Genomic DNA, 14,436 nt, shown 5'->3' on the forward strand with positions numbered 1-14,436 from the left:
GACAGGACTGAGCTAGATGGATCAATGGTCTGACTCAGTATAAGGCAGCTTCCTGTGTTCTGTTCCTCAGATCTTCCAGGATGGAGCAGGCGGTAAGTCTGAATACAGGGGGGAAATGATTCTATTTTAAAGCTGAAGCTGTGTTTTTCAACAGGGCATTTTAAAAGTAATAGACTGCAAGGTGGGAGCCCCCAGCCTGTAAGAGAGCCCCCTCTGCCACCTGAGAGTATCTGTAGGAAAGGAAGTTGTCCTTCAGATATTTTGGGACTCACTACTAGAAAGCACTTGTTGACTATGAGCAACTGTGTAAATTGGAAGGACTAATATGAAAAGTGAACAGTATTGTAAAAAAAGGTAAAGGTACCCCTGCCCGTACGGGCCAGTCTTGCCAGACTCTAGGGTTGTGCGCTCATCTCACTCTATGGGCCGGGAGCCAGCGCTGTCCGCAGACATTTCCGGGTCACGTGGCCAGCGTGACGAAGCTGCTCTGGCGAGCCGGCACCAGAGCAGCACACGGAAACACCGTTTACCTTCCCGCTAGAAAGCAGTCCCTATTTATCTACTTGCACCCAGGGGTGCTTTCGAACTGCTAGGTTGGCAGGCGCTGGGACCGAGCAGCGGGAGCGCACCCCGCCACGGGGATTCGAACCACCAACCATGCGATCGGCAAGTCCTAGGCACTGAGGTTTTACCCGCAGCGCCACCCGCGTCCCACCGAACAGTATTGTAGGAGAAAATAAATGCTAGACCTCATATATCAAAGACTTCAAGGTCTAACCCAGAGATGGAGCACCCGTGCTAGGAATGGTTGAACACCCTCAGTTGATTTTCATCCATGCATGCATACGTACAAAAGAAGTCTGTCCCATCCTGATTCCATGCAGATTTTTAGGGGAAATCCTTAAAAAAATCCATATGGGGGACGGGTCTTTCCAGGGGTAAATGTAGTTACTGCACTTAGAAGGTGATCAGAGGGCAGCTTTCATTCTTATGTAACAGTTTGAAGTTTTCTGCCAGACAGAAAAGCATTTTTATTTTATTTTTAATACTCCAGGAAGTAGCCCCATGTTGCTTCCTGGTTAATTGTATGTAGTACAGTATGTACAAGAGGATTTTATACAGGGGTTGGAAATGGCTGCCTGCATCAGCATTGATGGCTCTTAGTCATTTCCTTAAATGGAAGGAGCCCTTTTGTTCACCACTCCAGATCCAAGTTAGGGATGGGTGAATCAGAGGCGGATTTAGGAGAATGCAACTGGTTCACCCAGTGGCATAGCGTGGGGGGTGCAGGGGGTGCCAGTCGCACCGGGCGCAACATCGGGGGGGGGCGCGCTCGCACTCGCAGCTCTCTGCCCCCCTACCTGGCTCACTCTCTCTCACTGCAGTGCTGGCTGTGCGAATCCGATCCGAGCCGCTGGGTCGCTGCCCACTGTGGAGGGGGTGGGTGCCAGACGTGCGGTGCGGAGAGAGAGCGAGGGACTATCTGGGGGAGGGACAGTGCAGCGGCCGCCCAGCGCAGCGCTGAGCGCGGGAGAGAACCACACCAGACCAGGCAGCAGCAAGAAGAAGCTGGCAGCGGCGGCAGGTTAGGGGGCGCAAATTACTTGCCTTGCCCCGGGTGCTGACAACCCACGCTACGCCGCTGGGTTCACCTGCAATGGACACGAAGCCAAGAGGGTGCTGCAATAATGACTTCAAAGGGAAGGCGAGAGGTGGGGGGATTTTGGCATTGCACAAGGGGCCGCTGAAATTCGCAAGCCCAAAATCTGCTACTGGGCAAATGTTTCAGTTTCTCATTTTTCCAGTGGTTCAGTTCTCCACATTTCTACCAGTATGCAATTTAAGAAAAGAAAAAAGTATTTGTGAAGGTTCATCATCAGCATTTCCCCTACCATGCATTTTTTGTATGCAATTTTGCCTAATATATCCATTTTTACAAAACAGTTTCCCCATATATAATGCATTTAGTAGGATGTTTTGACTAATACATACATTTATATGCACATTGTACCTCCTTGCATGCATTTTTGTGCTCACTGCAAAATCTGGAAAAGTGCAAGTTTCAAAGGATAGCCGTTTTCAGTTCTTGTTTTGCTTCATAATGGGACACATTAGGTAGGTTCCCCTTTAAATGTGAACAGCATCAAAATTATCCCCTACATCTCTAACCCATGTGAACCAACAGATACGTGGCCACATCCAGGGCTGGCCCACCCATGAGGCAAGGTGAGGCAACTGTCTCAGGCGGCAGGATCCACTAGGGTAGCAGGTCCGGATTTTGATGTTCCTTCCCGCTTTGTTCCTGATATAGATCTTCCCTCACGCCTTCTTCCCTGGTGGGGAGTGGGGTGCCATTTTGGGGTCTGCCTCAGGTGCCAAAATGTATTGGGGTCAGCCCTGCCCATATCACAGAGCCAGTTGAAGTCATGTTTCTTCTAAAAAGATGTAAGGGTAGTATAGTACTAAGGTGATCCATACTACTGGAGATTGCATTACTGTTCTGTTCCCCCCCCCCATTAAATTTTCTGAAAAAGACAGGAAGCAACACAGGATGGGGGACAGGGTAGACACCTAAGGAAAACAGCCATTTGATGATGACATCATAACGTAGATTCCCCACGAAATCTGAGTGAGCAAATTGGAATTTCCACAGTAAGCATCTAGTATGGAAGCATCTTAAGTGGAAAAGGTTATGAAAGAAAGTATTACACGCTCCAGGGAAAGGAACCAGCTCTTTTCAGCCCTGGCATGCACTACGCTTTCTAAACAATCCATAAACTCCTGCTTCTGGGCAAAACTGAATAAAACTGCATCATGCTTTAGGAAGGGCTCAGAAGGCAGATTTTAGAGGGCACATCTTTAGCACTTTAGGGTTTTTTAAAAACCAAACAAAAAAAATTAAAAGCCTAATTCTCAGCCATTAAACAATATTCAGCTAGCACAGGAGGAAGAAAAAAGGTGGGAGTAACTAATTCAGTCTCCCTAGTTACATTCTTAAAGTCTACATTCCCCCCCCCTTTCAGCTTGACTGTTTCTTATGCAACAAAGGGGTTATTTTAAACACCTTCTGAAAATAGAGAATTTAAGAGATTAGCAACAATCTTGATCATGAGAAGTTCTTCAGAGCTGATGTGCAGAGAAAGAGCTTCTGAGTGTAATGGAATATTTTGGAGAAGCTGAAAGGCACCTGAATTCTAATGCACTCCCCATAATTTTAGTCATATCCACACCATACATTTAAAGCACATTTCTAACACTTCATGTCTCCCTCCTTCAAAGAACCCTGTGAATTGTAGTTTGCCTCGCACAACACCTGTAACAAACTACAGTTCCCATAATTATGGGGGGGGGGGAGCCATTTGGTTTAAATGTTTGGTTCCTGACCAGATGGTTCCTCTAGTTAACCTATCTAATAAGCACAAGGAAATTTTAAAGTACCGTGTTCAAAACACATCATTTCAGGTAACCCATTAGAATGCACAAGTGGGAGCTGCAAACAAATATTACAGTGTGACATGCTTTTGTTCAGGATCCCAACCAAGCAGCCACACCCTTCCCTAGGATACTCCATTCCATTCTGCTTCCCACCCTGGTCTGCAACTGATACTCACAATCCACTGAATACAGTCTTCATTGGGCTGTTTTAGAGGGTTTCTTGTCACTGGTTCACACACACACACACGCCTACAAAATGGCCATGCCCTGTTTTCATACTGAACCCCCAGTTTTTATAACAACTTCTGGAAGTCCACAGGTTCCCCCATCTCAGATATCGAGACACAAGACATTTGTCAAGTCAGCTGCATCTTTAGTGGGGGATGGAGACATTTTTACCTTCAGGTTGTGGGCCAATGGAGACTAGTCCATTGGAGCAAATGGGTCACTGCCCCACCAATCTCAGCCTGACCTCAGTTCCCTCCCTCCTTCCTAACTACCTTCTTTCTTCCAGCCAACAGAGGGGGTGAAACTGGCTGTCATCTTCCTCCTCCTCATTCTCAGTGATGCCCTTGTAGAAACCAGCAAGGAGGATGCGGAAGGGGGGAAAGCAGAAATGGTTGGCTTCACCTGTCAATAGCTCTGGATCCACCTGCTGTTGGGCTCCCTGCCTTCTGCCTTACCAGTCGCAATGGGCGCCAGTCACCGCTACTGTGGCTAAATTACAGTCATGTATCTTTCCCTTGAGGACAATGCTTTTTCTTCGCAACTTTCCAGCACAGGGGGCCTGATCCAGATTGTTACCCTTACATGGGGGCTGGCTGGGCTTTTAAAAGCCTATGCATGATACTGCTGCTGTGCTGTTACTGAACTGAGTATGCATAAGCGCCTAAGAAGAGTCTGCTGGATCAGGCCAGTGGGCCATCAAGTCCAACATCCTGTTCCCATAGTGGCCAACCAGAGGCCTATGGGAAACCCTCAAGCAGGATTCGAGCAAAAGAGCACTGTCCCCTCCTGTGGTTTCCAGCAACTGGTATTAAGAAGCATTACTTGCCTCCGACCGTAGCAGTAAAACCTAGTAATCGGGGTTATTAGCCATTGATAGCCTTATCCTCCATGAATTTGTCTAATCATCTTTTAAAGCATCCCAACTTGGTGGCCATCACTGTCTCCTGTGGGAATTAGTTCCATAATTTGACTATGTGATGTGTGAAGCAATCCTTTGTTTTATCTGTTCTGAAGCTTCCAACCTTCAGCTTCACTGGATCTCCAAATTTCTAGTGTTAGGAGAGAGAAAGGAAAACCTTTTTCTATCTACCTACCCCATGCCATGCATAACATTATAAACTTCTATCATGTCACTTCTTTCTTTATTGCTTTTAAAATAAAAAATCACAAATGCTGCAACCTTTCCTCATAGGGGAGTTGCTTCACCACCTTGATAATTGTTGTTGCCCTTTTCTCAACCTTTCCCAACTCTCCTCAGAAATATCCTTTTAAAGTATAGTGTATATTTTGAGGCTATTCCAGCAGCAGCCTGTAACACCTTTGTTTCAGCTTTGTTTTTGTTCAAGGGAGCGTGTCTCTCCCCACACATACACACCCTGCCCATGCTCCCAAACAGCATGAGATGTTCTGCACACTCTCCTCGTCCTCCAGGATCCAATTACAGCACAGGCCCGGCTTCTCGTCAACAAGGGAACCCTGTTCAGCCTCTCGAGTCAGCACCTGTTACTTCACAAATGAACTTGTAAAATGGATGTTTCCATGCAACAGAGCATACATGGAGCAAAAACTTCTTCTAAGCTGCCACTCCAGGGATCAGGCAACCAAACAGTTGCATGGTGAAGCAAGATCATTAGCCAAAGAGCCTGAGCAAGACTCCTGTGGGAGTCATTAAAATGATCACTTATTAGGGGGGAGAAACGTTTAGATTGAGACACCAAATGTAAAAGTGTTGTGTGTGCTTTTAAAGAAGTTAAACAAGTACTGGGGTAGCCACTCTCCATTTTGGAGAGGAGTAACCTTTAAATAGCAGTGGTGCAGAGCTTTGCCATTAAATTATGCATCGGGCCCACTTAACTGAGATGGCTTTTAGAAGGTGGGTAGGGACGTCATAGGTATAAAATCATGAATGGAAAAAGTGAATAGAGAGATTTCCCCCCCCCCAAAAAAATCCCCTCATAGTACAGTGGTACCTCGGGTTACATACGCTTCAGGTTACATACGCTTCAGGTTACAGACTCCGCTAACCCAGAAATAGTACCTCGGGTTAAGAACTTTGCTTCAGGATGAGAACAGAAATCATGCTCTGGCGGCGCAGCGGCAGCAGGAGGCCCCATTAGCTAAAGTGGTGCTTCAGGTTAAGAACAGTTTCAGCTTAAGAACAGACCTCCGGAACGAATTAAATACTTAACCCAAGGTGTTGTTGTTTAGTCGTTTAGTTGTGTCCGACTCTTCGTGACCCCATGGACCAGAGCACACCAGGCACTCCTGTCTTCCACTGCCTCCCGCAGTTTGGTCAGACTCATGTTTGTAGCTTCGAGAACACTGTCCAACCATCTCGTCCTTTGTCGTCCCCTTCTCCTTGTGCCCTCCATCTTTCCAAACATCAGGGTCTTTTCCAGGGAATCTTCTCTTCTCATGAGGTGGCCAAAGTATTGGAGCCACTAAAACCTGAACTAAAAACCTGATTAACCAAACAAAACAGAAATGTTGAAAGAGTAAAGAAAGTATGTCTTCAAACCACACATGATTAACCTATGGAATTCACTACCACAAGATGAAGCAATGACCACCAACTTGGATGGCTTTAAAAGGGGGTTGGACAAATAAATAATGATATAGCCATCAGTGGCTTCTCGCCAGTTTTCTCTCTCTACTGTCCGATGCATTAGGCCCCTGAACTCCAGTTGTTGGGAGTCACAAATGAGAAGAGCACTGTTACACTCAGGTCCTGCTTTTGGGCTTCCCCTTGGGGCATCCGGTTGGCCATAGTGAAAACAGGACCCTGGAGTAGATAGGCCTTTGGTCTGACCCAACAGGCCATAGCAAAGACCCGTTTGAAACCCCAGAGAGCTACTGCCAGTCAGTGTAGACAATGCTGAGCTAGATGGACCAATGGCCTGACACAATGTTAGGCAGCTTCCTATGTTCTTATGAACTGCCTCTCGTCTATTTGAATGTCTTATACCATGGGGCAAATCTCCTTTTTGCACATCCAGCCCAGCTTTAAAAATCTGCTGTCCTTAAAACCTCCTGTTTTTCAAATTCTCCACTTCTTCAGTCTCATAATGTGATTTTACCCTTTATCGCATTAATTCAGTTGTCATTATACTAAGATCAAAACTAGCTCTGCAACATAAAGTAATAAAGCAGATGGCAAGCACTATCCTTTTTCTCATACACACACAGAATACCCCTTCTGTGTATAATAGATGGCTATTATACACAGATGCCTGTAGATGAATGTTTTTGGCTTTAAAAACATACCTTAATTTATTTGCTTTGGATCTAGTAAAAAAACCAAACTTGCACATACACTAAAATGCATGTACACAATTATGTGGTGGCTATGAGGTGAAGGTAAAGGACCCCTGGATGGTTAATTCCAGTCAAAGGCGACTATGGGATTGTGGCGCTCATCTTGTTTTCAGGCCGAGGGAGCCAGTGTTTGCCCACAGACAGCTTTCTGGGTCATGTGGCCAGCATAACTAAACCACTTCTGGTGTAACGCGCAACGTGACAGAAACCAGAGCACACGGAAACACTGTTTACCTTCCTGCCACAGCAGTACCTATTTATACTTGCACTAGTGTGAATCAGGTGGGCTATCCCATGATTCAGCTGTTAAAAAGTGCAATGACTGAGCTAACATGTTGCCCCAGTAGCATTAGACCAAGCCATTTAGAAGCATGACGGACTGTGCATGATGCAAATCAAGGCGAACATAGAGACTATTGTGTCTTCGGTAGGTTTTTTTGCAGTGCTGGTGCCAGGCAGGATTTGCATTCTGTTAATATCACATCAGCAAACACAACTCAGTGGATTGTTGGCCTCTGCCATTTGCATGCCTCTGTGGTTTTCAATGCAACATAGCTACATACCCTTTTAGGAGTACCAGCACCAGAATTCAATTATTATTCAACTGGTATTGCTATTGCTTACTGTTCATTTACTACTCATTGTGGGGAAAGCACAAGAAAGAATTGAAATGTTGTCATTCCTAAACAGAGGAGCTTACTAGATCCTGAACACAGAAAGCTGCCCCATACTGAGCCAAACCAGTGGTCCACCAACTATTGTCCACACTGACTTGCGGTGACTCTGCCTCCTGTCTGAAATCCTACATTCTCAGTAGTGCAAACCTAAGAAGAACATAAAGAGAACCCTACTGGATCAAGTCAAAGGCCCATGTCGTCTGGTATCCTGTTCTCACAGTGGCCAACCAGATGCCTATTAAAGGAAGCCCAAAAGCAGGATGGGACGCGGGTGGCGCTGTGGGCTAAACCACAGAGCCTAGGAGTTGCCGATCAGAAGGTCGGCAGTTTGAATCCCCGCGACAGTCCCTGCTCCTGCTAACCTAGCAGTTTGAAAGTACATCAAAGTGCAAATAGATAAATAGGTACCGCTCTGGCAGGAAGGTAAATGTCGTTTCTGTGCACTGCTCTGGTTCGCCAGAACCGGCTTAGTCATGCTGGCCACATGACCCGGAAGCTGTACGCCAGCTCCCTCGGCCAGTAAAGCGAGATGAGCGCCGCAACCCTAGAGTCGGCCACGACTGGCCCTAATGGTCAGGGGTCCCTTTAAAAGCAGGACCTGAGTGCAACAGCACTCTGCCCACTTGTGATTCCCAGAAACTGACATTCAAAGACATACTGCCTCTTATAGGGTTTCTTGTGTGCCATTCACCACAAGGTCCCAAGGTGGGTTACATGATAAAAATGCAACATCAAAATCAGTGAATCAGGTGGCCACACAGGCATGGCTTGAGTGCAACAGCGCTCTCCCTTCCTGCAGTTTCCAGCAACAGGTACTCAGAAGCATTACTGCCTCCAACAGTGAAAGTAGAAGATAGCCACCAGTATTAGTAGCCATTTGTTGGGGCCAAACAGCTCCCAGCTGGAGGGCTGTGGGCCAGCCAAAATTTGTTACCCTGCAACAGTGGGGAAGGTTTGGTCCTCCAGTTGTTCTTGGACTCTGAATGCCGGTTGCTGGGATTTGTAGTTGGAGAGAGTTGTTGCACTCAGGTCCTACTTATGAGTTTCCTGTAGGCAACCCGGTTGGCCATTTCCCATAGGATGCTGGACTAGATGGGCCGTTGGCTTGACCCAGCAGGCTCTCCTGATGTTATGTTATCTGTAGACAGCTGAAAATCCAGGAATTTGCCTTTCTGCCTGTCCAAGCATTCTGTGGGACATATTTCTGGTGATCCCACAGAAGTGGGGCCTGTCCTGTTGTGCATCTCCCAACCGCCAAGAAGCAGTAGCTGGCAGATCTGTGCCGAGGCACGGCAGAGCTCCCTGACATTTGCTATCGCTTGTGTCACGCTATTTATTATTTAGTAGGCCCTAGCAGCAGGAGCATGCTCAGTGGGGCCTTGCGCACGCAGGTGTGTGATTTATTATGTCTCTTTGCATGAGTGGGTGGCATGGATGCATAAATGGCAAGGGTGGAAAACACACTCCCCACCCCCCACCTCGCTTATTTCTTGTTTATTCGTTTTTAAATTCTAGGTGTTAAGCAGTCCCGTAAAAGCTTTCATCTCCTTACTAATGCTTTACATTCATTGCTATCAACCCAATTTAGGAAAGAAAAAGAAATGGAGATCAAGCATCTGTTAGTAGGTCCCTGCCTCTGCTACCCTGTGGATCTCACTGTGGTTTCTTGGTTACATTAATTCGCATACTTGCAACCCCTTCCACCTTTGCATTTTAAAAATAGCTGGCCAGTTTTCTTCATTTTATGAATTTGGAGAACAGATGTCCATAAATGTGCTCATTAGATGTTAGTCATTCTGTTCTATCCAGCAGTGATAAATGCATTGATGTGGTTTCGGGTACCAAATACCAGCATAAAACACTCTGGGTTGTATACAATGTTAGTCCTACAGAAAGAAGAGCCATTGAAATTAATGGACATTGCTAACTTAGGTCCATTAACTTCCATGGGTCTACTCTAAGTGAAACTTAGTTGGAGGCAACCATTGATTGAGACCATCTATGGCCAAGAACATAAGAAGAGCCCTGCTGGATCAAGCCAATGGCCCATCTAATCCAACATCATGTTCTCACAATGGACAACCAGATGCCTGCAGGAAACTCAAGGAGGATCTGAGCACCAAGCACGCTCCCCTCCTGTGGTCTCCAGCAACTGGTATTTGGAAGCATTGCTGCGGCTACTAAGCTATGGTGGGCTGCATGCAACTAAGTCTTAGACTAAACCCATTGAAAGTAGTGGTACTAAGTGAGTCCTGCCTATCACTTTCAATGGGTTTACTCTGAGTAGGACTAACTGGAGACAGCCCAATAGGTATCTTCAACCTCTGCTGTTGGAGGCAGGATATCTCCAAATACCAGTTTGCTGTGGATCACAAGTGGGGAGAGTTGCTGTTGCACTCAGGTCCTGCCTGTGAATTTCCCACTGAGTCATCTGGTTGGCCACTGTTATATGAAATTGCAGGACCAAATGGGCCTTTGGCCTGATCCAGTAGGTTCTTATGGCTTAGTGCAGGAATCACTGAGTGAACATTGGTTGTCCCTGATCCTGACCTCAACACATTCCTCTGAAGGGTTCAACAGGGTATAGGCAGGTATGGTTGCAGAGTACAGTGTCGGTCCCTTTGCTGGGTCTCCAATTTACTGAGAGGACAAAGAGCAGCGGGTCCCGGGGGTACTCAAGGGTACGCCGTAACAGCACCTCTATTTTGTTGTTGTTAAAAAGTGTGGCACTTACTGCAACAACTTCATGGTTAGTACTGGCACCTATTTTTCTAGAAAAAAAGCACTGACCGAGAGTCACATATACATTTTGGGTTACTTATATGTGTTGTTTTCCTGATGCATGTTAAGAGTGGGGGAATTGGGTTCTCCAAATGTTACTGGACTACAACTCCCACTTATGGCTGACTGTTGGCCATGGTGGCTGGGGTTGATGGCCATTAGGTGCCAACAACACCTTGAGGACCACAGGTTCCCCATCTCTGATAGATGTACTCCCACCCTAGGATCAACTGGTAAAGCAGGCATTGGGAACCTTTGGCCCTCCAGGTGCTGCTGAAGTATAGCTCCCACCATCCCAGGCCATTGGTTATGATTGCTGGGGCTGATGGGAGTTGTAGTTCAGTAACATCTGAAGAGCCAAAGGTCTCCCATCTCTGTGGTAAAGGGTGGAGTATAAATCCCATAAATATAAACAAGCATCTGGCCATGTGGAAGGAGATTATAAGGGTTGTAAATATTGGTGATTTTCCCCCTAGGAGTTTATAATTAAAAAGAGGGAGACGCTTAATGGAATTGAGTGGGGAGACTCAGGCTCTAGAAGGAGAAGCAACTGGAAAGGATGTCTTTGGGCAGGAAATGTGCCTTGGGTGTCCACTTATGCATCACCACACAGGAGGAAATGCATCACCAGATGAGGAAAAGGACCAGAAAGGGCACAGGGTTTACATAAAAGTTGCACATGCCAACTTTGCTGAGACCCACCTGGTGTGACCTTGCAACCCACCTGGTATAGCTTCATGACCCACTGATTAAAGACCTATAGGTTAGAGGACCTTGAGATGCTAGAGCAGGCATAGGCAAACTCGGCCTTCCAGGTGTTTTTGGCCTGCAACTCCCATGATCCCTAGCTAACAGGACCAGTGGTAAGGGATGATGGGAAGTGTAGTCCAAAACATCTGGAGGGCCGAGTTTGCCTATGCCTGTGCTAGAGGAAAGGAAAGGAGATCTCCCATAAGCCTGTAGCTTCTTGCATGTGGAATTTCAGGGTTGTCTCCAACTAAGTCCTTCTCAGAGTAGACCCATTGACCTAAGTTAGTCATGCCTGTCAATATCAATGGGTCTATTCTGAGTAGGACTAGGTTTGGCTACAACCCCAAGTCTTGCCTGCCCTAGACTGTGTTATTCACCTCTGGCCCTAATGGACTGAGAGCTAGACTCCCCACCATTTATTTTTATTAACACTATTTATATGCCACCCTCTCATAAAACATCAGGGCAGTGGACAACACTATAAAAACATTTTTAAAAACCTATTTTTTAAAAAAATCAGGACAATCATTAAAATGACTCGATACTCAAGAAAAATTTAAACAACTGCAGAAACTTGTCGGCATAACAAAGTCTTCAGGATATCCCAGAAAGTTAAAGCATGGATCTGGCAACACTAACTGGTTGGGGCTAATCAGGTTTCTGCAGCGAATGGTGCCCATCCAGGTGTTCTCATTGATCAACCTGGGATATAAGGAATCAGGGAGTCCTCAAGGTATCCTCGTCTCAAGTTGTTCAGGGCTTTCTTTATGTGTCAACACAATTTGATCTCTTGGGATGCGTCCTTAAACTCTTCTCCACCTGCTGCAATTTCCCCCATCGGAAGCTGCAAACATGTGCTTAGAACACCAGATGATGGGAAGCAGCTTGGTTTTTTAAGGGAATAACAAGTGGGTAGAGGTGTTACAAGGGACGCGGGTGGCGCTGTGGGTTAAACCACAGAGCCTAGGACTTGCCGATCAGAAGGTCAGCTGTTCGAATCCCCGTGACGGGGTGAGCTCCTGTTGCTCCTGCTCCTGCCAACCTAGCAGTTTGAAAGCAAGTAGATAAATAGGTACCGCTCCGGCGGGAAGGTAAACGGCGTTTCCGTGCACTGCTCTGGTTCGCCAGAAGCGGCTTAGTCATGCTGGCCACATGACCCGAAAGCTGTACGCCAGCTCCCTCGGCCAATAAAGCGAGATGAGCGCCGCAACCCCAGAGTCAGCCACGACTGGACCTAATGGTCAGGGGTCCCTTTACCTTTACCTTTTAGAGGCGTTACACCCTCCCCTCCCTGTGAATTCCAACTTCCTTGCTAGCTGCTCTGTCAAGACCGGTCTTTGGAGCAGTTATCCAGGGGTCTACTCAACAGAATGAGTGGGCTGGCTTTTTTGGATGGAGTGAAGGAATATATTACCATGTAAAGAGGAAGTCTCCGTTAGATCATTAAATTCAGAATTATGACACATTGCCATCCCAAAAGCCCCCCAGAAGACTGTTATACCCAAAGTCTAAAAATCACCTAACAGGACCACCATCCCTCACTTAAGTTTCTCGGACATGCACTAGCAGAGGAACATGATAAAAGACACAACGCTGAATAAATCTTTACAGCGAAGTTAAATGCAATAGAAGGTGATCATAGGACACGGGGCTTGCCCATGTAGTACATCTCATGCAGGATGTATCCAACCGATTCTGATTTTTATTTTTTGAATTAAGAGGAGAGCTAAAGTTGTGTATTTTGCTCCTGCCATGTACACTCACAGACACACACCCCATGCGCCACTGCCTCCTCTTGTCGGCTTCTTCTAGCCAGTTCTCCCACCACAGGGACCTGAGCAAGCAAACACATCCAGCCAGCATCACACGATACTCGTGCATGCCAAAGAATCACTGTTGCAAGATGACGCAATGATGAACTAAGTGGTGCAATGGAGGGATGTGTGAGTGCATAGGAGATCCTGCATAGGCAGCAATGCCCAACAGCTTACCAGCAGCATTTCTAAAAATAAACAGTATGATTTATTATTCCCCCTCCCTCAATGCCACATTCCCTGGAGGTGGCTGCACATGGCAGTCTTATATTATTCTGCTGCACTCTGCGCAAATGTGGTCCCCCCCACTGCATCAGACCCGAGGATGGGATAGGAAGGATTCCCAAAGGTGTTGTTTACATTACAGAGGGCTATTTATTTCTTGCATTGATTTATTTCTTGCATTTACAGTATATACATCTGGGTGGCTCACTATTTTTTTTTTTAAATACAATAAATTTAAAACAATAAAACCAGTTACAGTGGTACCTCAGGTTAAGTACTTAATTCGTTCTGGAGGTCTGTACTTAACCCGAAACTGTTCTTAACCTGAAGCACCACTTTAGCTAATGGGGCCTGCCGCCGCACCGCCAGAGCCCGATTTCTGTTCTCATCCTGAAGCAAAGTTCTTAACCCGAGGTACTATTTCTGGGTTAGCGAAGTCTGTAACCTGAAGCGTATGTAACCTGAAGCGTATGTAACCCGAGGTACCACTGTATAAGCAAATATAAAACAAGGAGTCCCCCTAAAAGCTAGCAGAGACATAGCAGCATAAAGATCCCTTTCAAGCCAGCAAAGGGGACAAGGAAGCTTTGTGCAAGATTTTAAAATCTCCAGGAGTGGCACCATTATGCCACAGGGCACTTTAGGAACATAGCAAGCAGACCTGCACTGACTCAGACTATTGCTCCATCCTTCTCAGTATTGTCTACACTGGCTGACAGAGAGTCCCCAGAATTTCGGACCAAGATACATTCCCAGCCATAGGTGTCTGCAGGATCAGAACAAAGTCCCACCAAGTCCAGTCTCCTGTCCTCAAAGTGGCCAGTCAGATGGCTGCAGGAAGACCACAGGCAGGGCATGAAGGCAACAGCCCTCACTCTCTATTACTCATAAGAATATCTTGGCTGCTGCATCTAGTCCAGGATTCTCTTCTCACAGTGGCCAACCAGGTGCCCAAGGGTACAACAGCAATAAATAACTGTGGGTTGCACCCCAACTAAGTTCTAGTCAAAGTATATCCATTGAAATTAATAAACCTAAGTTAAACATGTCCACCACTTTCAATCTGAGTAGAATTAACCTTTGATATAACCCAGTATTATTATATACTGGCGTTTGAAACAGTACAAGGCTTTAAAAAGCAGAACTCATCAAGTAGCAGGATACCAGTAACAGAGGGCCAGCTCTTCAGGAGTTAGGAGAGCTCTTAGGGA

General features: G+C 46.3%; 1 long non-coding RNA gene across 2 annotated transcripts in view; it reads right to left on the reverse strand.

The window, feature by feature from the left end:
* Window positions 1-4,756: 4,756 nt before the first annotated feature.
* LOC310711465 overlaps window positions 4,757-14,436 on the reverse strand; it is a 31,268-nt gene continuing 21,588 nt past the window's right edge. The window contains exon 4 of one of the 2 annotated variants that reach the window (XR_014528465.1): window positions 4,757-5,163. This is a non-coding gene — a long non-coding RNA (uncharacterized lncRNA). Of the gene's footprint in view, window positions 6,125-14,436 lie in introns of both variants that reach the window. The other variant, XR_014528466.1, reaches the window with a different exon arrangement.

The sequence above is a fragment of the Podarcis liolepis genome, assembly GCF_965112155.1.
Source record: "Podarcis liolepis genome assembly, chromosome: 7".
Lineage (NCBI taxonomy): Eukaryota > Metazoa > Chordata > Lepidosauria > Squamata > Lacertidae > Podarcis > Podarcis liolepis.